This window comes from Strix aluco, chromosome 13 (assembly GCF_031877795.1).
Source record: "Strix aluco isolate bStrAlu1 chromosome 13, bStrAlu1.hap1, whole genome shotgun sequence".
Taxonomy (NCBI): Eukaryota; Metazoa; Chordata; class Aves; order Strigiformes; family Strigidae; genus Strix; species Strix aluco.
In genome coordinates, this window is record NC_133943.1 from 23,640,860 (window position 1) to 23,664,228 (window position 23,369).

Genomic DNA, 23,369 nt, shown 5'->3' on the forward strand with positions numbered 1-23,369 from the left:
TCTGCAAGCTCTCCAGGACAACATAGAATCTGGGGCTCTGTGCTTTCTTTCCTTCTGAACAAGTGTTACTGTTTTCTGCACAAAAGCGATTCTGCGAAGCAATGTGAACACTTCTGCTTCCCAGGCACAGAGAAGGTGCTAGCAAGGAATTCTCTGCCTGCCTTTTCCCAGTGCTCTAAAAGCTCTCCAGGACAACATAAAATCTGGGGCTCTGTGCTTTCTTTCCTTCTGAACAAGTGTTACTGTTTTCTGCACAAAAGCGATTCTGCGAAGCAATGTGAACAGGCACAGAGAAGGTGCTATCAGGGAATTCTCTGCCTGCCTTTCCCCAGTGCTCTGCAAGCTCTCCAGGACAACATAAAATCTGGGGCTCTGTGCTTTCTTTCGTTCTGAACAAGTGTTACTGTTTTCTGCACAAAAGCGATTCTTGCGAAGCAATGTGAACACTTCTGCTTCCCAGGCACAGAGAAGGTGCTAGCAAGGAATTCTCTGCCTGCCTTTCCCCAGTGCTCTGCAAGCTCTCCAGGACAACATAGAATCTGGGGCTCTGTGCTTTCTTTCCTTCTGAACAAGTGTTACTGTTTTCTGCACAAAAGCGATTCTGCGAAGCAATGTGAACACTTCTGCTTCCCAGGCACACAGAAGGTGCTAGCAGGGAATTCTCTGCCTGCCTTTCCCCAGTGCTCTGCAAGCTCTCCAGGACAACATAAAATCTGGGGCTCTGTGCTTTCTTTCCTTCTGAACAAGTGTTACTGTTTTCTGCACAAAAGCGATTCTGCGAAGCAATGTGAACAGGCACAGAGAAGGTGCTATCAGGGAATTCTCTGCCTGCCTTTCCCCAGTGCTCTGCAAACTCTCCAGGACAACATAGAATCTGGGGCTCTGTGCTTTCTTTCCTTCTGAACAAGTGTTACTGTTTTCTGCACAAAAGCAATTCTTGCGAAGCAATGTGAACACTTCTGCTTCCCAGGCACAGAGAAGGTGCTAGCAAGGAATTCTCTGCCTGCCTTTCCCCAGTGCTCTGCAAGCTCTCCAGGACAACATAGAATCTGGGGCTCTGTGCTTTCTTTCCTTCTGAACAAGTGTTACTGTTTTCTGCACAAAAGCGATTCTGCGAAGCAATGTGAACACTTCTGCTTCCCAGGCACAGAGAATGTGCTAGCAAGGAATTCTCTGCCTGCCTTTCCCCAGTGCTCTAAAAGCTCTCCAGGACAACATAAAATCTGGGGCTCTGTGCTTTCTTTCCTTCTGAACAAGTGTTAGTGTTTTCTGCACAAAAGCGATTCTTGCGAAGCAATGTCTACACTTCTGCTTCCCAGGCACAGAGAAGGTGCTAGCAGGGAATTCTCTGCCTGCCTTTCCCCAGTGCTCTGCAAGCTCTCCAGGACAACATAGAATCTGGGGCTCTGTGCTTTCTTTCGTTCTGAACAAGTGTTACTGTTTTCTGCACAAAAGCGATTCTGCGAAGCAATGTGAACAGGCACAGAGAAGGTGCTATCAGGGAATTCTCTGCCTGCCTTTCCCCAGTGCTCTGCAAGCTCTCCAGGACAACATAAAATCTGGGGCTCTGTGCTTTCTTTCCTTCTGAACAAGTGTTAGTGTTTTCTGCACAAAAGCGATTCTTGCGAAGCAATGTGAACACTTCTGCTTCCCAGGCACAGAGAAGGTGCTAGCAGGGAATTCTCTGCCTGCCTTTCCCCAGTGCTCTGCAAGCTCTCCAGGACAACATAGAATCTGGGGCTCTGTGCTTTCTTTCGTTCTGAACAAGTGTTACTGTTTACTGCACAAAAGCGATTCTGCGAAGCAATGTGAACAGGCACAGAGAAGGTGCTATCAGGGAATTCTCTGCCTGCCTTTCCCCAGTGCTCTGCAAGCTCTCCAGGACAACATAGAATCTGGGGCTCTGTGCTTTCTTTCCTTCTGAACAAGTGTTACTGTTTTCTGCACAAAAGCGATTCTGCGAAGCAATGTGAACACTTCTGCTTCCCAGGCACAGAGAAGGTGCTAGCAAGGAATTCTCTGACTGCCTTTCCCCAGTGCTCTGCAAGCTCTCCAGGACAACATAAAATCTGGGGCTCTGTGCTTTCTTTCGTTCTGAACAAGTGTTACTGTTTTCTGCACAAAAGCGATTCTGCGAAGCAATGTGAACAGGCACAGAGAAGGTGCTATCAGGGAATTCTCTGCCTGCCTTTCCCCAGTGCTCTGCAAGCTCTCCAGGACAACATAGAATCTGGGGCTCTGTGCTTTCTTTCGTTCTGAGCAAGTGTTACTGTTTTCTGCACAAAAGCGATTCTTGCGAAGCAATGTGAACACTTCTGCTTCCCAGGCACAGAGAAGGTGCTAGCAGGGAATTCTCTGCCTGCCTTTCCCCAGTGCTCTGCAAGCTCTCCAGGACAACATAAAATCTGGGGCTCTGTGCTTTCTTTCCTTCTGAACAAGTGTTACTGTTTTCTGCACAAAAGCGATTCTTGCGAAGCAATGTGAACACTTCTGCTTCCCAGGCACAGAGAAGGTGCTAGCAGGGAATTCTCTGCCTGCCTTTCCCCAGTGCTCTGCAAGCTCTCCAGGACAACATAAAATCTGGGGCTCTGTGCTTTCTTTCCTTCTGAACAAGTGTTACTGTTTTCTGCACAAAAGCGATTCTTGCGAAGCAATGTGAACACTTCTGCTTCCCAGGCACAGAGAAGGTGCTAGGAGGGAATTCTCTGCCTGCCTTTCCCCAGTGCTCTGCAAGCTCTCCAGGACAACATAGAATCTGGGGCTCTGTGCTTTCTTTACTTCTGAACAAGTGTTACTGTTTTCTGCACAAAAGCGATTCTTGCGAAGCAATGTGAACACTTCTGCTTCCCAGGTACAGAGAAGGTGCTAGCAGGGAATTCTCTGCCTGCCTTTCCCCAGTGCTCTGCAAGCTCTCCAGGACAACATAAAATCTGGGGCTCTGTGCTTTCTTTCCTTCTGAACAAGTGTTACTGTTTTCTGCACAAAAGCGATTCTGCGAAGCAATGTGAACACTTCTGCTTCCCAGGCACAGAGAATGTGCTAGCAAGGAATTCTCTGCCTGCCTTTCCCCAGTGCTCTGCAAGCTCTCCAGGACAACATAAAATCTGGGGCTCTGTGCTTTCTTTCCTTCTGAACAAGTGTTACTGTTTTCTGCACAAAAGCGATTCTGCGAAGCAATGTGAACACTTCTGCTTCCCAGGCACAGAGAAGGTGCTAGCAAGGAATTCTCTGCCTGCCTTTCCCCAGTGCTCTAAAAGCTCTCCAGGACAACATAAAATCTGGGGCTCTGTGCTTTCTTTCCTTCTGAACAAGTGTTAGTGTTTTCTGCACAAAAGCGATTCTTGCGAAGCAATGTGAACACTTCTGCTTCCCAGGCACAGAGAAGGTGCTAGCAGGGAATTCTCTGCCTGCCTTTCCCCAGTGCTCTGCAAGCTCTCCAGGACAACATAGAATCTGGGGCTCTGTGCTTTCTTTCCTTCTGAACAAGTGTTACTGTTTTCTGCACAAAAGCGATTCTGCGAAGCAATGTGAACACTTCTGCTTCCCAGGCACAGAGAAGGTGCTAGCAAGGAATTCTCTGCCTGCCTTTCCCCAGTGCTCTAAAAGCTCTCCAGGACAACATAAAATCTGGGGCTCTGTGCTTTCTTTCCTTCTGAACAAGTGTTAGTGTTTTCTGCACAAAAGCGATTCTTGCGAAGCAATGTGAACACTTCTGCTTCCCAGGCACAGAGAAGGTGCTAGCAGGGAATTCTCTGCCTGCCTTTCCCCAGTGCTCTGCAAGCTCTCCAGGACAACATAGAATCTGGGGCTCTGTGCTTTCTTTCCTTCTGAACAAGTGTTAGTGTTTTCTGCACAAAAGCGATTCTGCGAAGTAATGTGAACAGGCACAGAGAAGGTGCTATCAGGGAATTCTCTGCCTGCCTTTCCCCAGTGCTCTGCAAGCTCTCCAGGACAACATAAAATCTGGAGCTCTGTGCTTTCTTTCCTTCTGAACAAGTGTTAGTGTTTTCTGCACAAAAGCGATTCTTGCGAAGCAATGTGAACACTTCTGCTTCCCAGGCACAGAGAAGGTGCTAGCAGGGAATTCTCTGCCTGCCTTTCCCCAGTGCTCTGCAAGCTCTCCAGGACAACATAAAATCTGGGGCTCTGTGCTTTCTTTCGTTCTGAACAAGTGTTACTGTTTTCTGCACAAAAGCGATTCTTGCGAAGCAATGTGAACACTTCTGCTTCCCAGGCACACAGAAGGTGCTAGCAAGGAATTCTCTGCCTGCCTTTCCCCAGTGCTCTGCAAGCTCTCCAGGACAACATAAAATCTGGGGCTCTGTGCTTTCTTTCCTTCTGAACAAGTGTTAGTGTTTTCTGCACAAAAGCGATTCTTGCGAAGCAATGTGAACACTTCTGCTTCCCAGGCACAGAGAAGGTGCTAGCAGGGAATTCTCTGCCTGCCTTTCCCCAGTGCTCTGCAAGCTCTCCAGGACAACATAGAATCTGGGGCTCTGTGCTTTCTTTCCTTCTGAACAAGTGTTACTGTTTTCTGCACAAAAGCGATTCTGCGAAGCAATGTGAACAGGCACAGAGAAGGTGCTATCAGGGAATTCTCTGCCTGCCTTTCCCCAGTGCTCTGCAAGCTCTCCAGGACAACATAGAATCTGGGGCTCTGTGCTTTCTTTCGTTCTGAACAAGTGTTACTGTTTTCTGCACAAAAGCGATTCTGCGAAGCAATGTGAACACTTCTGCTTCCCAGGCACAGAGAAGGTGCTAGAAAGGATTTCTCTGCCTGCCTTTCCCCAGTGCTCTGCAAGCTCTCCAGGACAACATAAAATCTGGGGCTCTGTGCTTTCTTTCCTTCTGAACAAGTGTTAGTGTTTTCTGCACAAAAGCGATTCTTGCGAAGCAATGTGAACACTTCTGCTTCCCAGGCACAGAGAAGGTGCTAGCAGGGAATTCTCTGCCTGCCTTTCCCCAGTGCTCTGCAAGCTCTCCAGGACAACATAGAATCTGGGGCTCTGTGCTTTCTTTCGTTCTGAACAAGTGTTACTGTTTTCTGCACAAAAGCGATTCTGCGAAGCAATGTGAACAGGCACAGAGAAGGTGCTATCAGGGAATTCTCTGCCTGCCTTTCCCCAGTGCTCTGCAAGCTCTCCAGGACAACATAGAATCTGGGGCTCTGTGCTTTCTTTCCTTCTGAACAAGTGTTACTGTTTTCTGCACAAAAGCGATTCTGCGAAGCAATGTGAACACTTCTGCTTCCCAGGCACAGAGAAGGTGCTAGCAAGGAATTCTCTGCCTGCCTTTTCCCAGTGCTCTAAAAGCTCTCCAGGACAACATAAAATCTGGGGCTCTGTGCTTTCTTTCGTTCTGAACAAGTGTTACTGTTTTCTGCACAAAAGCGATTCTGCGAAGCAATGTGAACAGGCACAGAGAAGGTGCTATCAGGGAATTCTCTGCCTGCCTTTCCCCAGTGCTCTGCAAGCTCTCCAGGACAACATAAAATCTGGGGCTCTGTGCTTTCTTTCGTTCTGAACAAGTGTTACTGTTTTCTGCACAAAAGCGATTCTTGCGAAGCAATGTGAACACTTCTGCTTCCCAGGCACAGAGAAGGTGCTAGCAAGGAATTCTCTGCCTGCCTTTCCCCAGTGCTCTGCAAGCTCTCCAGGACAACATAGAATCTGGGGCTCTGTGCTTTCTTTCCTTCTGAACAAGTGTTACTGTTTTCTGCACAAAAGCGATTCTGCGAAGCAATGTGAACACTTCTGCTTCCCAGGCACAGAGAAGGTGCTAGCAGGGAATTCTCTGCCTGCCTTTCCCCAGTGCTCTGCAAGCTCTCCAGGACAACATAAAATCTGGGGCTCTGTGCTTTCTTTCCTTCTGAACAAGTGTTACTGTTTTCTGCACAAAAGCGATTCTGCGAAGCAATGTGAACAGGCACAGAGAAGGTGCTATCAGGGAATTCTCTGCCTGCCTTTCCCCAGTGCTCTGCAAGCTCTCCAGGACAACATAGAATCTGGGGCTCTGTGCTTTCTTTCCTTCTGAGCAAGTGTTACTGTTTTCTGCACAAAAGCAATTCTTGCGAAGCAATGTGAACACTTCTGCTTCCCAGGCACAGAGAAGGTGCTATCAGGGAATTCTCTGCCTGCCTTTCCCCAGTGCTCTAAAAGCTCTCCAGGACAACATAAAATCTGGGGCTCTGTGCTTTCTTTCCTTCTGAAGAAGTGTTAGTGTTTTCTGCACAAAAGCGATTCTGCGAAGCAATGTGAACACTTCTGCTTCCCAGGCACAGAGAAGGTGCTAGCAAGGAATTCTCTGCCTGCCTTTTCCCAGTGCTCTAAAAGCTCTCCAGGACAACATAAAATCTGGGGCTCTGTGCTTTCTTTCGTTCTGAACAAGTGTTACTGTTTTCTGCACAAAAGCGATTCTGCGAAGCAATGTGAACAGGCACAGAGAAGGTGCTATCAGGGAATTCTCTGCCTGCCTTTCCCCAGTGCTCTGCAAGCTCTCCAGGACAACATAAAATCTGGGGCTCTGTGCTTTCTTTCGTTCTGAACAAGTGTTACTGTTTTCTGCACAAAAGCGATTCTTGCGAAGCAATGTGAACACTTCTGCTTCCCAGGCACAGAGAAGGTGCTAGCAAGGAATTCTCTGCCTGCCTTTCCCCAGTGCTCTGCAAGCTCTCCAGGACAACATAGAATCTGGGGCTCTGTGCTTTCTTTCCTTCTGAACAAGTGTTACTGTTTTCTGCACAAAAGCGATTCTGCGAAGCAATGTGAACACTTCTGCTTCCCAGGCACAGAGAAGGTGCTAGCAGGGAATTCTCTGCCTGCCTTTCCCCAGTGCTCTGCAAGCTCTCCAGGACAACATAAAATCTGGGGCTCTGTGCTTTCTTTCCTTCTGAACAAGTGTTACTGTTTTCTGCACAAAAGCGATTCTGCGAAGCAATGTGAACAGGCACAGAGAAGGTGCTATCAGGGAATTCTCTGCCTGCCTTTCCCCAGTGCTCTGCAAGCTCTCCAGGACAACATAGAATCTGGGGCTCTGTGCTTTCTTTCCTTCTGAGCAAGTGTTACTGTTTTCTGCACAAAAGCAATTCTTGCGAAGCAATGTGAACACTTCTGCTTCCCAGGCACAGAGAAGGTGCTATCAGGGAATTCTCTGCCTGCCTTTCCCCAGTGCTCTAAAAGCTCTCCAGGACAACATAAAATCTGGGGCTCTGTGCTTTCTTTCCTTCTGAAGAAGTGTTAGTGTTTTCTGCACAAAAGCGATTCTTGCGAAGCAATGTGAACACTTCTGCTTCCCAGGCACAGAGAAGGTGCTAGCAGGGAATTCTCTGCCTGCCTTTCCCCAGTGCTCTGCAAGCTCTCCAGGACAACATAGAATCTGGGGCTCTGTGCTTTCTTTCGTTCTGAACAAGTGTTACTGTTTTCTGCACAAAAGCGATTCTGCGAAGCAATGTGAACAGGCACAGAGAAGGTGCTATCAGGGAATTCTCTGCCTGCCTTTCCCCAGTGCTCTGCAAGCTCTCCAGGACAACATAGAATCTGGGACTCTGTGCTTTCTTTCCTTCTGAACAAGTGTTAGTGTTTTCTGCACGAAAGCGATTCTTGCGAAGCAATGTGAACACTTCTGCTTCCCAGGCACAGAGAAGGTGCTAGCAAGGATTTCTCTGCCTGCCTTTCCCCAGTGCTCTAAAAGCTCTCCAGGACAACATAAAATCTGGGGCTCTGTGCTTTCTTTCCTTCTGAAGAAGTGTTAGTGTTTTCTGCACAAAAGCGATTCTGCGAAGCAATGTGAACAGGCACAGAGAAGGTGCTATCAGGGAATTCTCTGCCTGCCTTTCCCCAGTGCTCTGCAAGCTCTCCAGGACAACATAGAATCTGGGGCTCTGTGCTTTCTTTCCTTCTGAACAAGTGTTACTGTTTTCTGCACAAAAGCGATTCTTGCGAAGCAATGTGAACACTTCTGCTTCCCAGGCACAGAGAAGGTGCTAGCAGGGAATTCTCTGCCTGCCTTTCCCCAGTGCTCTGCAAGCTCTCCAGGACAACATAAAATCTGGGGCTCTGTGCTTTCTTTCCTTCTGAACAAGTGTTAGTGTTTTCTGCACAAAAGCGATTCTTGCGAAGCAATGTGAACACTTCTGCTTCCCAGGCACAGAGAAGGTGCTAGCAGGGAATTCTCTGCCTGCCTTTCCCCAGTGCTCTGCAAGCTCTCCAGGACAACAGAGAATCTGGGGCTCTGTGCTTTCTTTCCTTCTGAACAAGTGTTACTGTTTTCTGCACAAAAGCGATTCTGCGAAGCAATGTGAACACTTCTGCTTCCCAGGCACAGAGAAGGTGCTAGCAAGGAATTCTCTGCCTGCCTTTCCCCAGTGCTCTGCAAGCTCTCCAGGACAACATAAAATCTGGGGCTCTGTGCTTTCTTTCCTTCTGAACAAGTGTTAGTGTTTTCTGCACAAAAGCGATTCTTGCGAAGCAATGTGAACACTTCTGCTTCCCAGGCACAGAGAAGGTGCTAGCAGGGAATTCTCTGCCTGCCTTTCCCCAGTGCTCTGCAAGCTCTCCAGGACAACATAAAATCTGGGGCTCTGTGCTTTCTTTCCTTCTGAACAAGTGTTACTGTTTTCTGCACAAAAGCGATTCTGCGAAGCAATGTGAACACTTCTGCTTCCCAGGCACAGAGAATGTGCTAGCAAGGAATTCTCTGCCTGCCTTTCCCCAGTGCTCTGCAAGCTCTCCAGGACTACATAGAATCTGGGGCTCTGTGCTTTCTTTCCTTCTGAACAAGTGTTACTGTTTTCTGCACAAAAGCGATTCTGCAAAGCAATGTGAACAGGCACAGAGAAGGTGCTAGCAGGGAATTCTCTGCCTGCCTTTCCCCAGTGCTCTGCAAGCTCTCCAGGACAACATAAAATCTGGGGCTCTGTGCTTTCTTTCCTTCTGAACAAGTGTTAGTGTTTTCTGCACAAAAGCGATTCTTGCGAAGCAATGTGAACACTTCTGCTTCCCAGGCACAGAGAAGGTGCTATCAGGGAATTCTCTGCCTGCCTTTCCCCAGTGCTCTGCAAGCTCTCCAGGACAACATAGAATCTGGGGCTCTGTGCTTTCTTTCCTTCTGAACAAGTGTTACTGTTTTCTGCACAAAAGCGATTCTGCGAAGCAATGTGAACAGGCACAGAGAAGGTGCTATCAGGGAATTCTCTGCCTGCCTTTCCCCAGTGCTCTGCAAGCTCTCCAGGACAACATAGAATCTGGGGCTCTGTGCTTTCTTTCCTTCTGAACAAGTGTTACTGTTTTCTGCACAAAAGCGATTCTTGCGAAGCAATGTGAACACTTCTGCTTCCCAGGCACAGAGAAGGTGCTAGCAGGGAATTCTCTGCCTGCCTTTCCCCAGTGCTCTGCAAGCTATCCAGGACAACATAAAATCTGGGGCTCTGTGCTTTCTTTCCTTCTGAACAAGTGTTAGTGTTTTCTGCACAAAAGCGATTCTTGCGAAGCAATGTGAACACTTCTGCTTCCCAGGCACAGAGAAGGTGCTAGCAGGGAATTCTCTGCCTGCCTTTCCCCAGTGCTCTGCAAGCTCTCCAGGACAACATAGAATCTGGGGCTCTGTGCTTTCTTTCCTTCTGAACAAGTGTTACTGTTTTCTGCACAAAAGCGATTCTGCGAAGCAATGTGAACACTTCTGCTTCCCAGGCACAGAGAAGGTGCTAGCAAGGAATTCTCTGCCTGCCTTTCCCCAGTGCTCTGCAAGCTCTCCAGGACAACATAAAATCTGGGGCTCTGTGCTTTCTTTCCTTCTGAACAAGTGTTAGTGTTTTCTGCACAAAAGCGATTCTTGCGAAGCAATGTGAACACTTCTGCTTCCCAGGCACAGAGAAGGTGCTAGCAGGGAATTCTCTGCCTGCCTTTCCCCAGTGCTCTGCAAGCTCTCCAGGACAACATAAAATCTGGGGCTCTGTGCTTTCTTTCCTTCTGAACAAGTGTTACTGTTTTCTGCACAAAAGCGATTCTGCGAAGCAATGTGAACACTTCTGCTTCCCAGGCACAGAGAATGTGCTAGCAAGGAATTCTCTGCCTGCCTTTCCCCAGTGCTCTGCAAGCTCTCCAGGACAACATAAAATCTGGGGCTCTGTGCTTTCTTTCCTTCTGAACAAGTGTTAGTGTTTTCTGCACAAAAGCGATTCTGCGAAGCAATGTGAACAGGCACAGAGAAGGTGCTATCAGGGAATTCTCTGCCTGCCTTTCCCCAGTGCTCTGCAAGCTCTCCAGGACAACATAAAATCTGGGGCTCTGTGCTTTCTTTCCTTCTGAACAAGTGTTAATGTTTTCTGCACAAAAGCGATTCTTGCGAAGCAATGTGAACACTTCTGCTTCCCAGGCACAGAGAAGGTGCTAGCAGGGAATTCTCTGCCTGCCTTTCCCCAGTGCTCTGCAAGCTCTCCAGGACAACATAGAATCTGGGGCTCTGTGCTTTCTTTCCTTCTGAACAAGTGTTACTGTTTTCTGCACAAAAGCGATTCTGCGAAGCAATGTGAACAGGCACAGAGAAGGTGCTATCAGGGAATTCTCTGCCTGCCTTTCCCCAGTGCTCTGCAAGCTCTCCAGGACAACATAGAATCTGGGGCTCTGTGCTTTCTTTCCTTCTGAACAAGTGTTAGTGTTTTCTGCACGAAAGCGATTCTTGCGAAGCAATGTGAACACTTCTGCTTCCCAGGCACAGAGAAGGTGCTAGCAAGGATTTCTCTGCCTGCCTTTCCCCAGTGCTCTAAAAGCTCTCCAGGACAACATAAAATCTGGGGCTCTGTGCTTTCTTTCCTTCTGAACAAGTGTTACTGTTTTCTGCACAAAAGCGATTCTGCGAAGCAATGTGAACAGGCACAGAGAAGGTGCTATCAGGGAATTCTCTGCCTGCCTTTCCCCAGTGCTCTGCAAGCTCTCCAGGACAACATAAAATCTGGGGCTCTGTGCTTTCTTTCGTTCTGAACAAGTGTTACTGTTTTCTGCACAAAAGCGATTCTTGCGAAGCAATGTGAACACTTCTGCTTCCCAGGCACAGAGAACGTGCTAGCAAGGAATTCTCTGCCTGCCTTTCCCCAGTGCTCTGCAAGCTCTCCAGGACAACATAAAATCTGGGGCTCTGTGCTTTCTTTCCTTCTGAACAAGTGTTAGTGTTTTCTGCACAAAAGCGATTCTGCGAAGCAATGTGAACAGGCACAGAGAAGGTGCTATCAGGGAATTCTCTGCCTGCCTTTCCCCAGTGCTCTGCAAGCTCTCCAGGACAACATAGAATCTGGGGCTCTGTGCTTTCTTTCCTTCTGAACAAGTGTTACTGTTTTCTGCACAAAAGCGATTCTGCGAAGCAATGTGAACAGGCACAGAGAAGGTGCTATCAGGGAATTCTCTGCCTGCCTTTCCCCAGTGCTCTGCAAGCTCTCCAGGACAACATAGAATCTGGGGCTCTGTGCTTTCTTTCCTTCTGAACAAGTGTTACTGTTTTCTGCACAAAAGCGATTCTTGCGAAGCAATGTGAACACTTCTGCTTCCCAGGCACAGAGAAGGTGCTAGCAGGGAATTCTCTGCCTGCCTTTCCCCAGTGCTCTGCAAGCTCTCCAGGACAACATAAAATCTGGGGCTCTGTGCTTTCTTTCCTTCTGAACAAGTGTTAGTGTTTTCTGCACAAAAGCGATTTTTGCGAAGCAATGTGAACACTTCTGCTTCCCAGGCACAGAGAAGGTGCTAGCAGGGAATTCTCTGCCTGCCTTTCCCCAGTGCTCTGCAAGCTCTCCAGGACAACATAGAATCTGGGGCTCTGTGCTTTCTTTCCTTCTGAACAAGTGTTACTGTTTTCTGCACAAAAGCGATTCTGCGAAGCAATGTGAACACTTCTGCTTCCCAGGCACAGAGAAGGTGCTAGCAAGGAATTCTCTGCCTGCCTTTCCCCAGTGCTCTGCAAGCTCTCCAGGACAACATAAAATCTGGGGCTCTGTGCTTTCTTTCCTTCTGAACAAGTGTTAGTGTTTTCTGCACAAAAGCGATTCTTGCGAAGCAATGTGAACACTTCTGCTTCCCAGGCACAGAGAAGGTGCTAGCAGGGAATTCTCTGCCTGCCTTTCCCCAGTGCTCTGCAAGCTCTCCAGGACAACATAAAATCTGGGGCTCTGTGCTTTCTTTCCTTCTGAACAAGTGTTACTGTTTTCTGCACAAAAGCGATTCTGCGAAGCAATGTGAACACTTCTGCTTCCCAGGCACAGAGAATGTGCTAGCAAGGAATTCTCTGCCTGCCTTTCCCCAGTGCTCTGCAAGCTCTCCAGGACTACATAGAATCTGGGGCTCTGTGCTTTCTTTCCTTCTGAACAAGTGTTACTGTTTTCTGCACAAAAGCGATTCTGCGAAGCAATGTGAACAGGCACAGAGAAGGTGCTATCAGGGAATTCTCTGCCTGCCTTTCCCCAGTGCTCTGCAAGCTCTCCAGGACAACATAAAATCTGGGGCTCTGTGCTTTCTTTCCTTCTGAACAAGTGTTAGTGTTTTCTGCACAAAAGCGATTCTTGCGAAGCAATGTGAACACTTCTGCTTCCCAGGCACAGAGAAGGTGCTAGCAGGGAATTCTCTGCCTGCCTTTCCCCAGTGCTCTGCAAGCTCTCCAGGACAACATAGAATCTGGGGCTCTGTGCTTTCTTTCCTTCTGAACAAGTGTTACTGTTTTCTGCACAAAAGCGATTCTGCGAAGCAATGTGAACAGGCACAGAGAAGGTGCTATCAGGGAATTCTCTGCCTGCCTTTCCCCAGTGCTCTGCAAGCTCTCCAGGACAACATAGAATCTGGGGCTCTGTGCTTTCTTTCCTTCTGAACAAGTGTTAATGTTTTCTGCACGAAAGCGATTCTTGCGAAGCAATGTGAACACTTCTGCTTCCCAGGCACAGAGAAGGTGCTAGCAGGGAATTCTCTGCCTGCCTTTCCCCAGTGCTCTGCAAGCTCTCCAGGACAACATAGAATCTGGGGCTCTGTGCTTTCTTTCCTTCTGAACAAGTGTTACTGTTTTCTGCACAAAAGCGATTCTGCGAAGCAATGTGAACAGGCACAGAGAAGGTGCTAGCAAGGAATTCTCTGCCTGCCTTTCCCCAGTGCTCTGCAAGCTCTCCAGGACAACATAAAATCTGGGGCTCTGTGCTTTCTTTCCTTCTGAACAAGTGTTAGTGTTTTCTGCACAAAAGCGATTCTTGCGAAGCAATGTGAACACTTCTGCTTCCCAGGCACAGAGAACGTGCTAGCAAGGAATTCTCTGCCTGCCTTTCCCCAGTGCTCTAAAAGCTCTCCAGGACAACATAAAATCTGGGGCTCTGTGCTTTCTTTCCTTCTGAACAAGTGTTACTGTTTTCTGCACAAAAGCGATTCTGCGAAGCAATGTGAACAGGCACAGAGAAGGTGCTATCAGGGAATTCTCTGCCTGCCTTTCCCCAGTGCTCTGCAAGCTCTCCAGGACAACATAAAATCTGGGGCTCTGTGCTTTCTTTCCTTCTGAACAAGTGTTACTGTTTTCTGCACAAAAGCGATTCTGCGAAGCAATGTGAACACTTCTGCTTCCCAGGCACAGAGAATGTGCTAGCAAGGAATTCTCTGCCTGCCTTTCCCCAGTGCTCTGCAAGCTCTCCAGGACAACATAAAATCTGGGGCTCTGTGCTTTCTTTCCTTCTGAACAAGTGTTAGTGTTTTCTGCACAAAAGCGATTCTGCGAAGCAATGTGAACAGGCACAGAGAAGGTGCTATCAGGGAATTCTCTGCCTGCCTTTCCCCAGTGCTCTGCAAGCTCTCCAGGACAACATAAAATCTGGGGCTCTGTGCTTTCTTTCCTTCTGAACAAGTGTTAATGTTTTCTGCACAAAAGCGATTCTTGCGAAGCAATGTGAACACTTCTGCTTCCCAGGCACAGAGAAGGTGCTAGCAGGGAATTCTCTGCCTGCCTTTCCCCAGTGCTCTGCAAGCTCTCCAGGACAACATAGAATCTGGGGCTCTGTGCTTTCTTTCCTTCTGAACAAGTGTTACTGTTTTCTGCACAAAAGCGATTCTGCGAAGCAATGTGAACAGGCACAGAGAAGGTGCTATCAGGGAATTCTCTGCCTGCCTTTCCCCAGTGCTCTGCAAGCTCTCCAGGACAACATAGAATCTGGGGCTCTGTGCTTTCTTTCCTTCTGAACAAGTGTTAGTGTTTTCTGCACGAAAGCGATTCTTGCGAAGCAATGTGAACACTTCTGCTTCCCAGGCACAGAGAAGGTGCTAGCAAGGATTTCTCTGCCTGCCTTTCCCCAGTGCTCTAAAAGCTCTCCAGGACAACATAAAATCTGGGGCTCTGTGCTTTCTTTCCTTCTGAACAAGTGTTACTGTTTTCTGCACAAAAGCGATTCTGCGAAGCAATGTGAACAGGCACAGAGAAGGTGCTATCAGGGAATTCTCTGCCTGCCTTTCCCCAGTGCTCTGCAAGCTCTCCAGGACAACATAAAATCTGGGGCTCTGTGCTTTCTTTCGTTCTGAACAAGTGTTACTGTTTTCTGCACAAAAGCGATTCTTGCGAAGCAATGTGAACACTTCTGCTTCCCAGGCACAGAGAACGTGCTAGCAAGGAATTCTCTGCCTGCCTTTCCCCAGTGCTCTGCAAGCTCTCCAGGACAACATAAAATCTGGGGCTCTGTGCTTTCTTTCCTTCTGAACAAGTGTTAGTGTTTTCTGCACAAAAGCGATTCTGCGAAGCAATGTGAACAGGCACAGAGAAGGTGCTATCAGGGAATTCTCTGCCTGCCTTTCCCCAGTGCTCTGCAAGCTCTCCAGGACAACATAGAATCTGGGGCTCTGTGCTTTCTTTCCTTCTGAACAAGTGTTACTGTTTTCTGCACAAAAGCGATTCTGCGAAGCAATGTGAACAGGCACAGAGAAGGTGCTATCAGGGAATTCTCTGCCTGCCTTTCCCCAGTGCTCTGCAAGCTCTCCAGGACAACATAGAATCTGGGGCTCTGTGCTTTCTTTCCTTCTGAACAAGTGTTACTGTTTTCTGCACAAAAGCGATTCTTGCGAAGCAATGTGAACACTTCTGCTTCCCAGGCACAGAGAAGGTGCTAGCAGGGAATTCTCTGCCTGCCTTTCCCCAGTGCTCTGCAAGCTCTCCAGGACAACATAAAATCTGGGGCTCTGTGCTTTCTTTCCTTCTGAACAAGTGTTAGTGTTTTCTGCACAAAAGCGATTCTTGCGAAGCAATGTGAACACTTCTGCTTCCCAGGCACAGAGAAGGTGCTAGCAGGGAATTCTCTGCCTGCCTTTCCCCAGTGCTCTGCAAGCTCTCCAGGACAACATAGAATCTGGGGCTCTGTGCTTTCTTTCCTTCTGAACAAGTGTTACTGTTTTCTGCACAAAAGCGATTCTGCGAAGCAATGTGAACACTTCTGCTTCCCAGGCACAGAGAAGGTGCTAGCAAGGAATTCTCTGCCTGCCTTTCCCCAGTGCTCTGCAAGCTCTCCAGGACAACATAAAATCTGGGGCTCTGTGCTTTCTTTCCTTCTGAACAAGTGTTAGTGTTTTCTGCACAAAAGCGATTCTTGCGAAGCAATGTGAACACTTCTGCTTCCCAGGCACAGAGAAGGTGCTAGCAGGGAATTCTCTGCCTGCCTTTCCCCAGTGCTCTGCAAGCTCTCCAGGACAACATAAAATCTGGGGCTCTGTGCTTTCTTTCCTTCTGAACAAGTGTTACTGTTTTCTGCACAAAAGCGATTCTGCGAAGCAATGTGAACACTTCTGCTTCCCAGGCACAGAGAATGTGCTAGCAAGGAATTCTCTGCCTGCCTTTCCCCAGTGCTCTGCAAGCTCTCCAGGACTACATAGAATCTGGGGCTCTGTGCTTTCTTTCCTTCTGAACAAGTGTTACTGTTTTCTGCACAAAAGCGATTCTGCGAAGCAATGTGAACAGGCACAGAGAAGGTGCTATCAGGGAATTCTCTGCCTGCCTTTCCCCAGTGCTCTGCAAGCTCTCCAGGACAACATAAAATCTGGGGCTCTGTGCTTTCTTTCCTTCTGAACAAGTGTTAGTGTTTTCTGCACAAAAGCGATTCTGCGAAGCAATGTGAACAGGCACAGAGAAGGTGCTATCAGGGAATTCTCTGCCTGCCTTTCCCCAGTGCTCTGCAAGCTCTCCAGGACAACATAAAATCTGGGGCTCTGTGCTTTCTTTCCTTCTGAACAAGTGTTAATGTTTTCTGCACAAAAGCGATTCTTGCGAAGCAATGTGAACACTTCTGCTTCCCAGGCACAGAAAAGGTGCTAGCAGGGAATTCTCTGCCTGCCTTTCCCCAGTGCTCTGCAAGCTCTCCAGGACAACATAGAATCTGGGGCTCTGTGCTTTCTTTCCTTCTGAACAAGTGTTACTGTTTTCTGCACAAAAGCGATTCTGCGAAGCAATGTGAACAGGCACAGAGAAGGTGCTATCAGGGAATTCTCTGCCTGCCTTTCCCCAGTGCTCTGCAAGCTCTCCAGGACAACATAGAATCTGGGGCTCTGTGCTTTCTTTCCTTCTGAACAAGTGTTAGTGTTTTCTGCACGAAAGCGATTCTTGCGAAGCAATGTGAACACTTCTGCTTCCCAGGCACAGAGAAGGTGCTAGCAAGGATTTCTCTGCCTGCCTTTCCCCAGTGCTCTAAAAGCTCTCCAGGACAACATAAAATCTGGGGCTCTGTGCTTTCTTTCCTTCTGAACAAGTGTTACTGTTTTCTGCACAAAAGCGATTCTGCGAAGCAATGTGAACAGGCACAGAGAAGGTGCTATCAGGGAATTCTCTGCCTGCCTTTCCCCAGTGCTCTGCAAGCTCTCCAGGACAACATAAAATCTGGGGCTCTGTGCTTTCTTTCGTTCTGAACAAGTGTTACTGTTTTCTGCACAAAAGCGATTCTTGCGAAGCAATGTGAACACTTCTGCTTCCCAGGCACAGAGAACGTGCTAGCAAGGAATTCTCTGCCTGCCTTTCCCCAGTGCTCTGCAAGCTCTCCAGGACAACATAAAATCTGGGGCTCTGTGCTTTCTTTCCTTCTGAACAAGTGTTAGTGTTTTCTGCACAAAAGCGATTCTGCGAAGCAATGTGAACAGGCACAGAGAAGGTGCTATCAGGGAATTCTCTGCCTGCCTTTCCCCAGTGCTCTGCAAGCTCTCCAGGACAACATAGAATCTGGGGCTCTGTGCTTTCTTTCCTTCTGAACAAGTGTTACTGTTTTCTGCACAAAAGCGATTCTGCGAAGCAATGTGAACAGGCACAGAGAAGGTGCTATCAGGGAATTCTCTGCCTGCCTTTCCCCAGTGCTCTGCAAGCTCTCCAGGACAACATAGAATCTGGGGCTCTGTGCTTTCTTTCCTTCTGAACAAGTGTTACTGTTTTCTGCACAAAAGCGATTCTTGCGAAGCAATGTGAACACTTCTGCTTCCCAGGCACAGAGAAGGTGCTAGCAGGGAATTCTCTGCCTGCCTTTCCCCAGTGCTCTGCAAGCTCTCCAGGACAACATAAAATCTGGGGCTCTGTGCTTTCTTTCCTTCTGAACAAGTGTTAGTGTTTTCTGCACAAAAGCGATTTTTGCGAAGCAATGTGAACACTTCTGCTTCCCAGGCACAGAGAAGGTGCTAGCAGGGAATTCTCTGCCTGCCTTTCCCCAGTGCTCTGCAAGCTCTCCAGGACAACATAGAATCTGGGGCTCTGTGCTTTCTTTCCTTCTGAACAAGTGTTACTGTTTTCTGCACAAAAGCGATTCTGCGAAGCAATGTGAACACTTCTGCTTCCCAGGCACAGAGAAGGTGCTAGCAAGGAATTCTCTGCCTGCCTTTCCCCAGTGCTCTGCAAGCTCTCCAGGACAACATAAAATCTGGGGCTCTGTGCTTTCTTTCCTTCTGAACAAGTGTTAGTGTTTTCTGCACAAAAGCGATTCTTGCGAAGCAATGTGAACACTTCTGCTTCCCAGGCACAGAGAAGGTGCTAGCAGGGAATTCTCTGCCTGCCTTTCCCCAGTGCTCTGCAAGCTCTCCAGGACAACATAAAATCTGGGGCTCTGTGCTTTCTTTCCTTCTGAACAAGTGTTACTGTTTTCTGCACAAAAGCGATTCTGCGAAGCAATGTGAACACTTCTGCTTCCCAGGCACAGAGAATGTGCTAGCAAGGAATTCTCTGCCTGCCTTTCCCCAGTGCTCTGCAAGCTCTCCAGGACTACATAGAATCTGGGGCTCTGTGCTTTCTTTCCTTCTGAACAAGTGTTACTGTTTTCTGCACAAAAGCGATTCTGCGAAGCAATGTGAACAGGCACAGAGAAGGTGCTATCAGGGAATTCTCTGCCTGCCTTTCCCCAGTGCTCTGCAAGCTCTCCAGGACAACATAAAATCTGGGGCTCTGTGCTTTCTTTCCTTCTGAACAAGTGTTAGTGTTTTCTGCACAAAAGCGATTCTTGCGAAGCAATGTGAACACTTCTGCTTCCCAGGCACAGAGAAGGTGCTAGCAGGGAATTCTCTGCCTGCCTTTCCCCAGTGCTCTGCAAGCTCTCCAGGACAACATAGAATCTGGGGCTCTGTGCTTTCTTTCCTTCTGAACAAGTGTTACTGTTTTCTGCACAAAAGCGATTCTGCGAAGCAATGTGAACAGGCACAGAGAAGGTGCTATCAGGGAATTCTCTGCCTGCCTTTCCCCAGTGCTCTGCAAGCTCTCCAGGACAACATAGAATCTGGGGCTCTGTGCTTTCTTTCCTTCTGAACAAGTGTTAATGTTTTCTGCACGAAAGCGATTCTTGCGAAGCAATGTGAACACTTCTGCTTCCCAGGCACAGAGAAGGTGCTAGCAGGGAATTCTCTGCCTGCCTTTCCCCAGTGCTCTGCAAGCTCTCCAGGACAACATAGAATCTGGGGCTCTGTGCTTTCTTTCCTTCTGAACAAGTGTTACTGTTTTCTGCACAAAAGCGATTCTGCGAAGCAATGTGAACAGGCACAGAGAAGGTGCTAGCAAGGAATTCTCTGCCTGCCTTTCCCCAGTGCTCTGCAAGCTCTCCAGGACAACATAAAATCTGGGGCTCTGTGCTTTCTTTCCTTCTGAACAAGTGTTAGTGTTTTCTGCACAAAAGCGATTCTTGCGAAGCAATGTGAACACTTCTGCTTCCCAGGCACAGAGAACGTGCTAGCAAGGAATTCTCTGCCTGCCTTTCCCCAGTGCTCTAAAAGCTCTCCAGGACAACATAAAATCTGGGGCTCTGTGCTTTCTTTCCTTCTGAACAAGTGTTACTGTTTTCTGCACAAAAGCGATTCTGCGAAGCAATGTGAACAGGCACAGAGAAGGTGCTATCAGGGAATTCTCTGCCTGCCTTTCCCCAGTGCTCTGCAAGCTCTCCAGGACAACATAAAATCTGGGGCTCTGTGCTTTCTTTCCTTCTGAACAAGTGTTACTGTTTTCTGCACAAAAGCGATTCTGCGAAGCAATGTGAACACTTCTGCTTCCCAGGCACAGAGAATGTGCTAGCAAGGAATTCTCTGCCTGCCTTTCCCCAGTGCTCTGCAAGCTCTCCAGGACAACATAAAATCTGGGGCTCTGTGCTTTCTTTCCTTCTGAACAAGTGTTAGTGTTTTCTGCACAAAAGCGATTCTGCGAAGCAATGTGAACAGGCACAGAGAAGGTGCTATCAGGGAATTCTCTGCCTGCCTTTCCCCAGTGCTCTGCAAGCTCTCCAGGACAACATAAAATCTGGGGCTCTGTGCTTTCTTTCCTTCTGAACAAGTGTTAATGTTTTCTGCACAAAAGCGATTCTTGCGAAGCAATGTGAACACTTCTGCTTCCCAGGCACAGAGAAGGTGCTAGCAGGGAATTCTCTGCCTGCCTTTCCCCAGTGCTCTGCAAGCTCTCCAGGACAACATAGAATCTGGGGCTCTGTGCTTTCTTTCCTTCTGAACAAGTGTTACTGTTTTCTGCACAAAAGCGATTCTGCGAAGCAATGTGAACAGGCACAGAGAAGGTGCTATCAGGGAATTCTCTGCCTGCCTTTCCCCAGTGCTCTGCAAGCTCTCCAGGACAACATAGAATCTGGGGCTCTGTGCTTTCTTTCCTTCTGAACAAGTGTTAGTGTTTTCTGCACGAAAGCGATTCTTGCGAAGCAATGTGAACACTTCTGCTTCCCAGGCACAGAGAAGGTGCTAGCAAGGATTTCTCTGCCTGCCTTTCCCCAGTGCTCTAAAAGCTCTCCAGGACAACATAAAATCTGGGGCTCTGTGCTTTCTTTCCTTCTGAACAAGTGTTACTGTTTTCTGCACAAAAGCGATTCTGCGAAGCAATGTGAACAGGCACAGAGAAGGTGCTATCAGGGAATTCTCTGCCTGCCTTTCCCCAGTGCTCTGCAAGCTCTCCAGGACAACATAAAATCTGGGGCTCTGTGCTTTCTTTCGTTCTGAACAAGTGTTACTGTTTTCTGCACAAAAGCGATTCTTGCGAAGCAATGTGAACACTTCTGCTTCCCAGGCACAGAGAACGTGCTAGCAAGGAATTCTCTGCCTGCCTTTCCCCAGTGCTCTGCAAGCTCTCCAGGACAACATAAAATCTGGGGCTCTGTGCTTTCTTTCCTTCTGAACAAGTGTTAGTGTTTTCTGCACAAAAGCGATTCTGCGAAGCAATGTGAACAGGCACAGAGAAGGTGCTATCAGGGAATTCTCTGCCTGCCTTTCCCCAGTGCTCTGCAAGCTCTCCAGGACAACATAGAATCTGGGGCTCTGTGCTTTCTTTCCTTCTGAACAAGTGTTACTGTTTTCTGCACAAAAGCGATTCTGCGAAGCAATGTGAACAGGCACAGAGAAGGTGCTATCAGGGAATTCTCTGCCTGCCTTTCCCCAGTGCTCTGCAAGCTCTCCAGGACAACATAGAATCTGGGGCTCTGTGCTTTCTTTCCTTCTGAACAAGTGTTACTGTTTTCTGCACAAAAGCGATTCTTGCGAAGCAATGTGAACACTTCTGCTTCCCAGGCACAGAGAAGGTGCTAGCAGGGAATTCTCTGCCTGCCTTTCCCCAGTGCTCTGCAAGCTCTCCAGGACAACATAAAATCTGGGGCTCTGTGCTTTCTTTCCTTCTGAACAAGTGTTAGTGTTTTCTGCACAAAAGCGATTCTTGCGAAGCAATGTGAACACTTCTGCTTCCCAGGCACAGAGAAGGTGCTAGCAGGGAATTCTCTGCCTGCCTTTCCCCAGTGCTCTGCAAGCTCTCCAGGACAACATAGAATCTGGGGCTCTGTGCTTTCTTTCCTTCTGAACAAGTGTTACTGTTTTCTGCACAAAAGCGATTCTGCGAAGCAATGTGAACACTTCTGCTTCCCAGGCACAGAGAAGGTGCTAGCAAGGAATTCTCTGCCTGCCTTTCCCCAGTGCTCTGCAAGCTCTCCAGGACAACATAAAATCTGGGGCTCTGTGCTTTCTTTCCTTCTGAACAAGTGTTAGTGTTTTCTGCACAAAAGCGATTCTTGCGAAGCAATGTGAACACTTCTGCTTCCCAGGCACAGAGAAGGTGCTAGCAGGGAATTCTCTGCCTGCCTTTCCCCAGTGCTCTGCAAGCTCTCCAGGACAACATAAAATCTGGGGCTCTGTGCTTTCTTTCCTTCTGAACAAGTGTTACTGTTTTCTGCACAAAAGCGATTCTGCGAAGCAATGTGAACACTTCTGCTTCCCAGGCACAGAGAATGTGCTAGCAAGGAATTCTCTGCCTGCCTTTCCCCAGTGCTCTGCAAGCTCTCCAGGACTACATAGAATCTGGGGCTCTGTGCTTTCTTTCCTTCTGAACAAGTGTTACTGTTTTCTGCACAAAAGCGATTCTGCGAAGCAATGTGAACAGGCACAGAGAAGGTGCTATCAGGGAATTCTCTGCCTGCCTTTCCCCAGTGCTCTGCAAGCTCTCCAGGACAACATAAAATCTGGGGCTCTGTGCTTTCTTTCCTTCTGAACAAGTGTTAGTGTTTTCTGCACAAAAGCGATTCTTGCGAAGCAATGTGAACACTTCTGCTTCCCAGGCACAGAGAAGGTGCTAGCAGGGAATTCTCTGCCTGCCTTTCCCCAGTGCTCTGCAAGCTCTCCAGGACAACATAGAATCTGGGGCTCTGTGCTTTCTTTCCTTCTGAACAAGTGTTACTGTTTTCTGCACAAAAGCGATTCTGCGAAGCAATGTGAACAGGCACAGAGAAGGTGCTATCAGGGAATTCTCTGCCTGCCTTTCCCCAGTGCTCTGCAAGCTCTCCAGGACAACATAAAATCTGGGGCTCTGTGCTTTCTTTCCTTCTGAACAAGTGTTACTGTTTTCTGCACAAAAGCGATTCTGCGAAGCAATGTGAACACTTCTGCTTCCCAGGCACAGAGAATGTGCTAGCAAGGAATTCTCTGCCTGCCTTTCCCCAGTGCTCTGCAAGCTCTCCAGGACAACATAAAATCTGGGGCTCTGTGCTTTCTTTCCTTCTGAACAAGTGTTAGTGTTTTCTGCACAAAAGCGATTCTGCGAAGCAATGTGAACAGGCACAGAGAAGGTGCTATCAGGGAATTCTCTGCCTGCCTTTCCCCAGTGCTCTGCAAGCTCTCCAGGACAACATAGAATCTGGGGCTCTGTGCTTTCTTTCCTTCTGAACAAGTGTTACTGTTTTCTGCACAAAAGCGATTCTGCGAAGCAATGTGAACACTTCTGCTTCCCAGGCACAGAGAAGGTGCTAGCAAGGAATTCTCTGCCTGCCTTTCCCCAGTGCTCTAAAAGCTCTCCAGGACAACATAAAATCTGGGGCTCTGTGCTTTCTTTCCTTCTGAACAAGTGTTACTGTTTTCTGCACAAAAGCGATTCTTGCGAAGCAATGTGAACACTTCTGCTTCCCAGGCACAGAGAAGGTGCTAGCAGGGAATTCTCTGCCTGCCTTTCCCCAGTGCTCTGCAAGCTCTCCAGGACAACATAGAATCTGGGGCTCTGTGCTTTCTTTCGTTCTGAACAAGTGTTAGTGTTTTCTGCACAAAAGCGATTCTGCGAAGCAATGTGAACAGGCACAGAGAAGGTGCTAGCAAGGAATTCTCTGCCTGCCTTTCCCCAGTGCTCTGCAAGCTCTCCAGGACAACATAAAATCTGGGGCTCTGTGCTTTCTTTCCTTCTGAACAAGTGTTAGTGTTTTCTGCACAAAAGCGATTCTTGCGAAGCAATGTGAACACTTCTGCTTCCCAGGCACAGAGAAGGTGCTAGCAGGGAATTCTCTGCCTGCCTTTCCCCAGTGCTCTGCAAGCTCTCCAGGACAACATAAAATCTGGGGCTCTGTGCTTTCTTTCCTTCTGAACAAGTGTTACTGTTTTCTGCACAAAAGCGATTCTGCGAAGCAATGTGAA